The sequence below is a fragment of the Anabrus simplex genome, chromosome 1 (genome assembly GCF_040414725.1).
Source record: "Anabrus simplex isolate iqAnaSimp1 chromosome 1, ASM4041472v1, whole genome shotgun sequence".
NCBI classification, from domain to species: Eukaryota; Metazoa; Arthropoda; class Insecta; order Orthoptera; family Tettigoniidae; genus Anabrus; species Anabrus simplex.
The window spans coordinates 1,573,404,505-1,573,417,904 of NC_090265.1; positions in this window are offsets into that span (position 1 = coordinate 1,573,404,505).

A 13,400-nucleotide genomic window follows, 5' to 3' on the forward strand; every position below is an offset into this window, starting at 1 on the left:
ATGAAAGTAGTTAGTGGGACGTCAAACCAGTAACATTATCTTGTTTTCTCACATGTATAGAGAGCCACAGCTATAAGGATTTCTGTATACCAGGACCTCTCAGAGTAGATACACTGTGAACGGTGCAGAAGATGACTTCGCTTGGTTGACCAGAGTGCAGACCACAATTCCTCGATTTGGAACAATAGCGCTGTCTCTCTCATTCCCCACGCCTGTCTAGCTCGCTCCGCCTGTTTTCCTCTTCTTCACTTGCTCCGTAGCGCTCCAAATCCGAGCCGAGTTGAACCGAACCGAGTTGAGCCGAGCCGAGTGGGGCCGAGGCACTGTGCACAGGAACTCTGCGCCTGAGCTTGCACGCGTGAGATTTTGGGCGTTTGTGAGACCTGCTGTATACTCTTGGTGTATAGAAGAGTCTGCTCTTGACGGTAATAATGATTATTTAATTTTCGTGGGGGGGGGGGGGATTTTTATGTAGTTCTTTCGTTATGTTGTTTCAAATGGAGACCCACCTGCGCCTTAGATGTAAGGTATGTACGCTACCTATGCCCTCTCTGGTACACTGCTCTTTGGTGGTTGTTTACTACCGGTACTTTCTCAATTCGTTGTACAGTGCGCGCCGCGAACATGGTTGGTATCGAGCAGTACCGGGCTGCGATTGGGAGATGGCAGCTGAAGCAGAGGAAGGAGGCCAAGAATGGACTGGCAATAAGAAAAGAGGAGGTGAAATGGGGAGAAGCGGTGCTGGTAGCAGCAGTGTTAGCAGTGCTTCTGGTCGTTTGGTGGTGGGGGTGGGGGTGGTGGTGGAATTAAACCCAGGCCCAAATACCAGTGGCACTTTCAGCATGGAAGGTTTGTCTGCACTTAAGGTGGTAGTGAAGGAAGTGATACTTCCTCAATTACAATCGGCCCGTTGTCCAGCTTTATGGCTAACTTGTGAGTAGGCCGGCCTTTGATCCAAGGGGTCCCGGATTCGATTTCCGGCCAGATGGGGAACTTTAACTTTCATTGGTGAATTCCTCTACCGAGGGAGTGATCGTGCGTATTAACGCGCTACAACTATAGATCCAATGTCTTCACTCAGAGGACAAGTGAGTTTGAACCCCACCGCCGGCTGCCCTGAGAATGGTTTTCTATGGCTTCCCATTTTCACTCCCAAGCAAATCCCGTTATTGTTCACATCCATAGGCCACAGTAGATTAATTCCACTCCTTTCCCATAAATCATTTCTCCTTCATTAGTCCTCAATGAGGTTGTCGTCAGGAAGGTCACCCAGCCGTAAAAGCATGGCATTTAATTTCCTCTCAAGTCACTCCCGACCCCGTATCAGAGAAACGCGTTAAGGAGTAGACATGCATTGGTTAATTCCTCTGGCTCGGGAACTGGGTGTTTGTGCCCTCTTCAACATTAGATTTCATCTTAGGTAGGGCCGCGTCCTTACAGTCGCTCAGGTCGCCATGGACGTCAGTTCGAAATACCTGCACGAGGTCTCTCCGGATGCCACACCCCAGTGTTATTATTATTATTATTATTATTATTGTTGTTGTTAGGCTATTATTATTATTTGCTATTTGTTTTACGCCGCACCGACACAGATAGGTCTCATGGCGACGATTGGACAGGAAAGGCCTAGGAATGGGAAGGAAGCGGCCGTGGCCCTAATTAAGGTACAACTCCAGCATTTGCCTGGTGTGAAAATGGGAAACCACGGAAAACCATCTTCAGGGCTGCCGACACTGGGGCTCGAACCCACTATCTCCCGATTACTGGATACTGGCCGCACTTAGCGACTGCAGCTATCGAGCTCGGTATTATTATTATTATTATTATTATTATTATTATTATTATTATTAGGGCTACTGTTAAATATTACTTTTAAATAACGAACTTCGTATTGCTGTCATAACCTGGAAGCAGCACTTCAAAGGCTGATTTAGCGCGAAGGTTGGGCGGCCTTTGCGTATGAAATACTGCATGTAGATATAACGGAAGATCTCCTTGTGTGTGAGTTACAGAGAAGTGTAGAGACGGTACGAAAAATTAGTTCTCGAACCATAGGATTTAGACATCTAAAACCCGCCCTGGAATTGAACCCGAGTCACCTCGGACGAAATATCACTGCAGCTGGACATTTACACTAATTGCTAGAGACGAGAATTATAGGCACTAAAAACAGTTAAAATAGGCAGGCATATAGGCTCTTAAATTAGCCAAAATAGGCATTTAAATAGGCAGTAACGTGCAAAATAGGCAACAAAATAAGCATGAAAAAATTACTTATAACACACTCAATTACTATAAAAGGAATTTACAACCAACTTTTCAATATTTTCCGGTAACAATCTTGTTCTCCTCTCATGCATAATTTTGTGTGTGCTGAGAGTAAGATCTCCCAATATCACATGAAGTGATTGGACAAAACTTCAATGAAGTCACTTCACCTGGTTTTATTTCGCTGACAGCGGCTGCCTTTCCAGAAGTTCGGTCAAAACTTTCCCTGACATCTTCCACAATCTTAAATGACTCCAGCAGGGGCATGCCACTCTTCTCCAACTTGGTGATTTCTCCCGGCAACTTGTTGAAATGTGAAGACGCTCCGGTTTATGCAGCCGGCATATTAGCTCCCAAGACTGCTGTGCATAAGTCTGATGAAAATGGTTGTTGGTCGCTGCCCAAAGTGGACTTTTTTTTTTTGCTAGTGGCTTTACGTCGCACCGACACAGAAAGGTCTTATGACGACGATGGGACAGTAAAGGTCTAGGAGTGGGAAGGAAGCGGCCGTGGCGTTAATTAAGTTACAACCCCAGCATTTGCCTGGTGTGAAAATGGGAAACCACGGAAAACCATCTTCAGGGCTGCCGACAGTGGGGTTCGAACCCACTCTCTCCCGGATGCCAAAGTGGACTGGTAGAAAGGCTGCTTTGATACAGATTTCTGTACTCGAATCAGATGCATCGCAGTATTCCTAAGTTGATCTTTTGCGGCACTTTTCTCACATTTGATCTGAAAAAATAATAAAATTGACATAAATTACATTGTCCCTATGCCGGTATCTTAAATTTCTACAGTTGGGCTAATGGGAAATAATGCTTAGTAAATGACATAATTTATTTCATAAAAAAAAAAAAGACTATTAGAGATGATGTTTCTAGAAGTACAAATCTTCAAAGTAGGAACAAGGGAATTAGTGATTTACATGGAAATATGTCCTCAAGGATTTTCAGTTATAATTTGGCAGTATGTGTCGAGTTCACCGGGTGAAAAGTATAATAAAAAGACGTGAAACGGAGTAGCGTAGAGGAGAGATTCGGCCTTTATGCTGGCCCTTGCAGTATTCTCACATATATAGAAGAATGAAAACGGAGGCACTATAAAACTCAGAACATTTTATTTGTTTCTATTCGCCAGCTTTTGTCATGAAAACTATTTTATGTTGCCTGCAATAGATCCTGCATCAAATGTGCCCACAAGGCCGCCATTCTCGTTGAAAATTTAAAACCGCGTAATTTGAAATTGTCGTGACATGCGCGCATAACTTTATTTTTGTCACATTTTGGCAAGATTCTAGAGGGGTTGTTTAGGGGCTTGTTATCCTGGGAGCTTACGCCTCTCAGACTCTCTTTGCTCCCCCCCCCCCCCCCCCCCCCGAGCATAACGGTTACTAACCGGACCTCAGCAATCCAGACCAACGGTCTTTTCACTCGCCTGGTCTTGTAGAGATAGTCTTGGCAACCTTGTAAAACACGCTGTGACATCGTCCTAGCCGGGCTACATTGGATCTGCAAACTGTGTTTCGTGAAGGCTTGACGGAAGTGTAATAGAATTCAAGATTTTTTAAAGGGAGTTTTAAAAATTGCATCTCAGTTGTAAATCTCTATTTTCATAAGAAATGAATTACAGTTCAAAATACCGATTTAATTTTCATCCATTCTGTGACAAGAGACCACCGGCGTTCTAACTCCTCGTTCAGTAATTTAATAATTATTTACATTTTAGCAATATAAATTATTGAAAGTTCACGACTAATACAGTATTGCAACAAAACAACTTGCCACAATACATAAATTAATACGCCTATATATGCTACATGCCGGCCCCCGTGGTGTAGGGGTAGCGTGCCTGCCTCTTACCCGGAGGCCCCGGGTTCGATTCCCGGCCAGGTCAGGGATTTTTACCTGGACCTGAGGGCTGGTTCGAGGTCTACTCAGCCTACGTAATTAGAATTGAGGAGCTATCTGACGGTGAGATAGCGGCCCCGGTCTAGAAAGCCAAGAATAACGGCCGAGAGGATTCGTCGTGTTGACCACACGACACCTCGTAATCTGCAGGCTTTCGGGCTGAGCAGCTGTCGCTTGGTAGGCCAGGGCCCTTCAAGGGCTGTAGTGCCATGGGGTTTGGTTTGGTTTTTTTAATATATGCTACAATGAAATGCGATCATAAGTCTCAATCACAAGAAAGACCAAAGGAACAAACGAACTTACCTCCTTACAGCAAACTTGACAGATCCGCGGTGAAACTGAGATCCCCTGTGATCGACTGTTTCAGCCAGTAGGACTTCAACGATTTTTCTTTGGGTATTGCCGCAAACACACACACTTCTTCTTCTTCTCCCACTTCACAACAAATCACAACACGTTCTGAACATAAAGCGTACGCGTGCAACAGTTCGCATCGAAAGGGAGGTACAGGGCATATGGGTTGTGCAGCATAGTTCGACGTTTACTGGTTCTCGCATATGTCTTAGGAGGTTGGAGGGGTTGAAAGCTTCGAGGTTAAGTATTGTTCCTTGTTTCTCCTGATGGAAATTTCCCTACAACTATTTCTGGTGACTTCTGAGAATTCGAATTTTTGTTCGTGGGCTAAACAGATATTGAGAAAAGAGAAGATAATTCTGTCGAGCATACTAGCTACAATATAATGCACTGGAAGAAACTCGGCTTTTTTAACATACAGTCAGAAGGCATCAAATAGGCAATAATAATCCAAATAGGCACAAGCACCTGAAATAGGCATTTATAGGCACAATAAAATCAACGAAATATAGCTAAAAAGACCCTAAAACGAATTTATATATCAAAAGCCTAAGTTTCTGAAAACAGGAATAAAATGGGCAAATACCGTGCTCGATAGCTGCAGTTGCTTAAGTGCGACCAGTATCCAGTATTCGGGAGATAGTACGTTCGAACCCCACTATCGGCAGCCCTGAAGATGGTTTTCCGAGGTTTCCCATTTTCACACCAGGCAAATGCTGGGACTGTACCTTAATTAAGGCCACGGCCGCTTCCTTACCACTCCTAGGCCTTTTCCATCCCGTCGTTGCCATAAGACCTATCTGTGTCGGTGCGACGTAAAGCAACAGGCAAATAGGCAAATTCCCGTCTCTAATAATTAAAAAATGAATAAGTAGATATGTTCTTCTTCTTCTTCGCAAAGACTTGTGGGGTCGTGAATGACAGCAGTGTCACATATGTGGACTTGTGCTTGTTTTACGGCCGGATGCCCCTCGTTTCACCAATCCTACCTGGAGAGATGTATGCGCTATTGCGTGCCTCAGTGGTGATTGGAATAGTGGTGTATCTTGTATGTATATGAAGAGGTGGGTATTGAGATAAGCGCAAATTCGGATTCACTAAGCAGACGTGGCTTAATTCTCTGATCTGGTCGAGAATCAAAACTAGAACCCTCCGAACCGAAGGCCGCGACGCTGACAATACAGCCAAGGAGATGGACTAATATACCTCCAACACTACTTTCCATTCGAGTCGCGAGTGCCTTGCAAGTTGTCACTTCTGCTTGGTCTAGTTCGCTCGATCTACGATGAAGCCTGAGATGACACACAACTCCCCTGGAGGAGTTCACGTACTGATACACAGATATGAGACAACTGATGTTGTTAAGTTACCACCTCAACCGATTGTGGTGGTGGTGGTGGTGGTGGTGGTGGTGGTGGTGGTGATGGTGGTGATGGTGGTGGTGGTGGTACAACCGGTCAACGATTCTCTCTTAACCCTAGTCAGAATAGAACGTGCAATAGAAGAGGTCCGACATTTCGAAGATTGAAGTTATCGGCAAAAGAAGGGGAAGGTTTACAAATAATGTGAACATGAAAGTCTCCCTACTCCTTGCAAACCTAATATGATCGGGGTCGGAAGAGAACAAGTGTTGACGAAGTAAGGTCAAAGTAAAAAGCCTGAGACAAATAAATAGAAACAATGCAAGACTCAGCTAGAGATCCTATGGTCGTCAATTCACGCTCCCAAGTAGAGAGACTCTGGGGTCCCCTATCAGTCACCTCTTACGATAGGCGGTTAGGTGGTGGTGGTGGTGATTATTGTTTTAAGAGGAAGTACAACTAGGCAACCTCTATATAACACTAATCGGAGAGAAAAAATGAAGGGACCCAACACTTCGATAAATGAAGGTATCCGCCAAAGAAAGACAAGGGCCACGTAGGGCATGAAAATGAAAGACTCCCTAGGCCTCGAATACTCTAATACTGTCGGAGTCGGAAAAGAACAAGAGTTAATCAAAGGAGATTGGATAAGATAGATGAAATTGAGGAGCCTGGCACAAATACGTGGAGTCGCCAACCTACACTCCGAAGTTCACAGCCCCTGGGGTCCATTTTAGTCGCCTCTTAGAAGAGACAGGGGATACCGTGCATGAAATTCTACCGTCCTCACTCACAGTGGGAGATAGGCCGTGATATTGGTCCGACCCACACGGGGCCCCAGTCGCAGGTGAATCTGCAAATGGTACTCTACATTCTAGCCGTCCACTCCATTTAACTCCAAGATCATACTCCAGTAAGGAGACCACAGTAAACAGCGTATTTTATTCAGAAATGTTGTTCACAAGGCCTCAAATGCCAAGCAGAGGAGGAGCACCGAGTTAGTGCTTGGCAGTGCACGGTGAGAGATGGATGAGTTATTATACGAAGAGCACAGGAAGTTAACAAGAATTGAGTCATCTATTTGCAAAACCGGCCATCTCCTAAAAGAAAAGAACTGAAATCCACTTTTTGTGCTGAACCAATTGGTCTTTCCACTTCTACATAATACAGCAAACTGTTAGCTGTAAACTCGGCCTGGCTCGATAGCTGCAGTCACTTAAGTGCGGCCAGTATCCAGTATTCGGGAGATAGTAGGTTCGAACCCCACTGTCGGCAGCCCTGAAAATGGTTTTCCGTGGTTTCCCATCTTCACAACAGGCAAATGCTGGGGATGTACCTTAATTAAGGCCACGGCCGCCTCCTTCCCACTACTAGCCCTTCCCTGTCCCATCGTCGCCATAAGACCTATCTGTATTGGTGCGACGTATAGCAACTGGCAAAAAAAAAAAAAAAAAAAAAAAAAAAATACTCGGCCTGTAACCAGCTTAATTTTTTCATCGAAAACTGGAGTTGGGCAAAAGATATTGAATCCTATGACTAAACATTTTTGGACTCACTGATGAAATGTAGAAGTGCTGAAGTTTTACAAAGAACTCATTGAACTCATAACCTTCTACAAAACAACCAAGAAGATGCGGAAGATCCATGTGAGCACAGTGAAGGCGAGGGCATTAATTAATGTTAAGCTCGGGTTCGTTTTGTGTAAGTACATTGGCTTTTCTCATTGTATTCATTACTTTTTTGTTAACTTTTAAATACATTTTTTGTACATTTTCATTCCTTCAGTTCCTTTCGTTTGGTGCAAACCTGGCCATCTCCAGATTTGAAATTTAAATATTCCAAATAATTATACAAAAGATAATGGCGTATGGCCTCCGGAGAGGCCTGGTGCGGGTCTTTTACTCGTAGACGGCCTATTAGGCGACCTGCATGTTTGTGAAGATGAGGGCCCTACCTAGGGTGAATTCTAATGCTGAATAAGCCACACACACCCAGCCACTGGAATTAACCAAGTAAGGTTGAAATCCCCGACTCGGCCGGGAATCGAACCCGGGACCCTTTGAACCGAAGTTCCTCTACAGCACAAATTCCTAAGAATTTATCTTCTTCTTCTTCTTCTTCTTCTTCTTCTTCTAGCGCTTTTCCCACACTCGTGGGGCCGCGGGTGCGAACTGTGTCGCACATATGGGTTTGGCCCTGTTTTACGGCCGGATGCTCTTCCTGACGCCAACCTTATAATTATGGAAGGATGTAATCACTATTGCGTGTTTATGTGGTGGTTGGTAGTGTAGTGTGTTGTCCGAATATGAAGAGGAAAGTGTTGGAACAAACACGAACACCCAGTCCCAGAGCCAGAAGCATTAATTAAACACGATTAAAATCCCCGACCCGGCCGGGAATCTAATCCGGTACTCTCTGAACAGAACGCCAGTACGCTGACCATTCAGCCAACGAGTCGGAATTCTAATAATTTCTCTCAATTCCTGTTTAATTCCTTATCTTGATATCTCCTTCCCTCTGTTAATATTTCGGAAATTTCTCTTTCGTACGCCGGAGTTTTTCCACCCAAACTTGCATTAAAATCTCCTATTAGAACTATCCCAACTTCTTCATTTATTAATTTAATCCAGTTTCCTTGTCCATGTCATGAAAGATATTTGTCTTTTTAAAAGACGATCCCGCTGGATGACTATAGCAGCAGCCTATGATAAATTCTCTTCCTTCCTTTATTCTTCTATGTATCTTCACCTAAACCATTTCCTCGATCTTTGATTCTACAAATCACACCAAGTAGCACGTGAAGGAACATTACTTGGAGCGTAAAGGTGGAAATACAAGAGGTAGACAGAAGAATGTTATGAATGTGCAAGTGCGTTTTCTAAAAATATTTACCTCATTATGGGCTAGGGTAACAACATGGCCACAGGACATATCTACACAAGAGTTTTCGGTGAATTTTCTTGTGTTTCGGTTTGTTATTTACGATATCATTCCAAAAAAAAAAGCCGAAATTATAATGTATCAAAGAAACGGCCCTTTCAATCAATCAATCAATCAATCAATCAATCAATCAATCAATCAATCAATCAATCAATCAATCACTACTGATTTGCATTTAGTGCATTCGCCCAGCTGGCCTATCCCATCGTCTGAGTTAGTGTGACCATAAACCACTAGCGAAAAAGAAAATGTTTAAATGGTAATCTTATTGTCATTTTCACCATTTTCGGACAAGATGTATTCACACAGTGTTGTAGAAATCATGTATTCCACATTACTGTTTGCTGCATTTAATTCGGATTTTTTTTAAATGCCACAAATGTTCAACTCTAACAACATAATTTCTGAAGTTAATAGAAAGCTAGGGTCAGTTTAACGAGTTTATGAATTGTTTGCGCCGAATATTTGATCTTTGCTCACTAGAGCGAAAGGGAGAAGAGTGTGGAGACGGTTACAAACCCTCGAGGGCTGCTGCAGATTGGTTGTTAAAGTCGTGTTGAGTTGTAGTCGGTGGAAAATCACGGGTATGTCGATCCTATCTGCAGTCCTGTAAGTTACACAATTATTCGTTGTTGAAGAGATTCGTCTATACACTGCATATGATTCAATCACTGAATATTCATACTATGAAAATGACATGGCTAACTAGCGCCAGACGTCCCAGGAATAAAATGACTCTGTTCCATTTTCTACTACGTCACGTGCCTTCAGTTTAAATTTAAATGTCTAGTTCAAATAACTATTTCAAATCACCAACCAGACCACAGTCACTAGAATAGGGATAACCAGGTTGAATTTACGACGCTGAAACTGACATGAAGCGACCGTCTCATGGTCGGGTACCTGTCTATATTTTCTTGTGTGTTCTAATATCTACAACACAGACTGCCGCAGCGTCGGAACGTACTACAGTTCTATTAAACTAACTCTATGATCCTGATATTTAGTGTTGACAGCCCGAATGGACGTGAAAGCGAAGCGTTGCCTAGGCAACGAGAGCTATACTTGAAAGCAGCCAATCAAATTCTTGCTCTAGATTGCCTTCTCTCCTCAAATTTCATCCGACTCCGCTACACACGTGGCTACACGCATCTGTCTGAACCATATAGTTAGTTAATAGTACTCTAGACAACTTATATCATTACGCAGCCAAGCTCTGCCACTGTCGTTTCGTAACAAGTCGTGAAGAGGATCGAGGCAATATTCATCGAAGCATGTGTATTGTTTACATTTGAACACACAACGAAACACTTATTGGAATCCATCAGCCATATTATGGGTGAATGATATTCCGTCCATCCTGCAGGCAAAGATTTAAATCCTGCTTAGAATAGGCATGGGCGTATTCAAAGGGAGGAGAAGTTCAAAATAATTACTCCCGCCACTTATTTTGGACGTAACTCACGTTGTTTACATTAAGAGGACGACATCATACGCTACCTTCTCCTGCATATAGGGCTCTGTACTGAACACGTGTGTTATAAGTACGTATTTAGGAAAAAAGTTAAAATTGAATTATGTATAGGCATTAACAGCGTATACTTATACTCTACACATATTAATAATGATACGGCGTTGGCTACCGACTGCATGGATTTTGATTTGACACCATGAATGCTGTCTGTGTGTCAGTTTCAACCTTCGTATTTCTGTTGGGCTATAGGCCTATATTCAAAGCAAAGCAACGTCATCTACGTACAGGCCATGAAGACCCGTGGAGGGGTGGGAGGTAAAGGCTTCCAGTGTCCGTAACCTCGACACTTGATGGGGTAGAGTGGTTAGCCCTACGCCCGGCCACCTTTATCCCAGGAATTAACCTGGTACTCATTTTTGGTGTAGGCTAAGTGAACCTCACGGCCATGTGCACCTCCAGAAGTGCAAATCTCGTTCCCTAAATTTTACAACTTCCGGACGGGGAATCGAACCCAAGTCCTTCCAGGTGAACCGTGCACGCCTTTACCGCCTCGGCCAGGCTGGGCTATATATGGCTGAGATTTAATTAATTTTATTGAGTAAACACTAAAAGTGTCACCAGGTATACTTTTCATGCCGACTTGGTACGACGTGGAATCAATCAATCAATCAATCAATCAATCAATCAATCAATCAATCAATCAATCAATCAATCAATCAATCATCTGCATTTAGGGCTGTCACCCACGTGGCAGATTCCTTTTCAAATGTTTTTCCTAGCTTTTACTTACACATTTTCAAAGAACTGTGAAATTTATCGAACATTTCCCGTGATAATTTATTCCAATCCCTTCTCGTCATAAAAATTAATATTCTCCCCAATTTTTCCTCTTGAATTCCAAATAGGGCATAAAAACTTTCCAGTCTCTCAAACACACAAAATTTCAATAAAAATTATAACTCTATAAAAATACCTGTAAAAATACATGCTATTACACTGTTTTACTGGTATGCTTAAAGTGTTATAATTTTTATTGAAATTTTGTGTGCTTGACAGACTGGAAAGTTTTTATGTCGTATTTGATTAAGTCGACATTTGGAAAGTATGGCTTCCTTCTTAACAGATCTTGAACTCCAACTTTATCTTCATACTATCTTTCCTAATTTTAAAAGCTTCAGCTTATTCGTCTACATATGTCATTCCACGCCAACTCTCCACTGACAGCTCGAAACATGCCACATAGTCCAGCATTTCTTCTCCTTACTCCCAAGTCTTCCCAGCCCGAAGTTTCCAATATCCTCGTAACACTACTCCTTTGTCGAAAATCACACAGAACAAACCGAGTTGCTTTCTTTCGATTTTCTTCCAGCTTCCGTATCAAATAGTCCTGGTGTGGTCCCATACACTGGAGCCAAACTACGGTCTTACGAGAGACTTATACGTCTTCTCTTTTACATTGATTTTTTTTTTTTTTGCTAGGGGTTTTACGTCGCACCGACACAGATAGGTCTTATGGCGACGATGGGATAGGGAAGGCCTAGGAGTTGGAAGGAAGCGGCCGTGGCCTTAATTAAGGTACAGCCCCAGCATTTGCCTGGTGTGAAAATGGGAAACCACGGAAAACCATTTTCAGGGCTGCCGATAGTGGGATTCGAACCTACTATCTCCCGGATGCAAGCTCACAGCCGCGCGCCTCTACGCGCACGGCCAACTCGCCCGGTCTTTTACATTGATACTACAACCCCTACATACTCTCATAACCATGTGAACTGTAATCTGTCTTAACAACCTCATGAATATGATTTACGCAATGCGAATAAATTATTTCCGCCTTCCAAAATCAAACTACTGTACCTCTGCCGAATTTGAACCCTTTATCTTGACATCCGGAGGCCGGCACTGTATCAGTGATCCAAAGACGTAATTCGCGTGTTTGTAACATTAGTAAAACAACAATGAAGTTTTGCTTTTGTGACAGAAAAATATCACTAGTCATTTGGCTGTCGTAGGCCGCTTACATTATTCAAAATGGGCAAGTGTATGTATGTTATGAAGAATGCTGTTCGTAAATACTGTACACGTAAAGCTATATAATAATTTCGTGTCGCTATTTCTAGCCGAGTGCAGCCCTTGTAAGGCAGACCCTCCGATGAGGGTGGGCGGCATCTGCCATGGGTAGGTAACTGAGTGTTATTGTGGTGGAGGATAGTGTTATGTGCGATGTGTGATTTGCAGGGATGTTGGGGACAGCACAAACACCCAGCCCCCGAGCCGTTGGAATTTAACCTTCATTGTTCCCGGCCGGGAATCGAACCCGGGATCCTCTGAACCGAAGGCCAGTACGCTGACCATTCAGCCAACGAGTCGGACACACGTAAAGCTGAAACAAGATGATGGTCTGTTATGTGTGTAAGCGCATTGCTTTCAACCGCTCGTAAATTTAAGTACAGGTAAAAGCAGCCATAATCTTTGCTGCGAAATCGTGAAACGTAGGAAAGAGTTCATTAGATAATGCTTCGTAGATTTTAGCTAACCACCGCCTCGAGGTCACGTTTCTACTGTACCTCGACATTTCACTACAGAGTATTGTACCTTGAGGTGGGAAAGTTCGGGAAATGTGAACAGCCCTCACAAGGGCTGGCTTAGGAGAATTAAATACTTCATATCTGCATCTTTTGTAGCATCCGATAACTTATAGGTCTATAGGACGACTTATTTATGTACGATTTATGCATTAACAGTACATATATGAAGAGTCCGACTCATTGGCTGAATGGTCAGCGTTGACGCCTTTGATTCATAGGGTCGCGGGTTCTATCCCCGACCCAATCGGGATTTTAATCTTGTTTGATTAATTCTTCTGGCTCGGGGACTGGGTGTTTGTGTTAGTTCCACCACTTTCCTCTTCATATTCATACAACACACTACACTACCGACCACCACAGAAACACTCAATAGTGATTACATGCTTCCATATAGAGTTGGCGGCAGGAAGGCCATCCGGCCGTAAAACAGGGCTAAATCCACATGTGCGACACAGTTCGCACCCGCGACCCCACATGTATGGGAAAAGCGGTAGTAGAAGAAGAAGTGCAT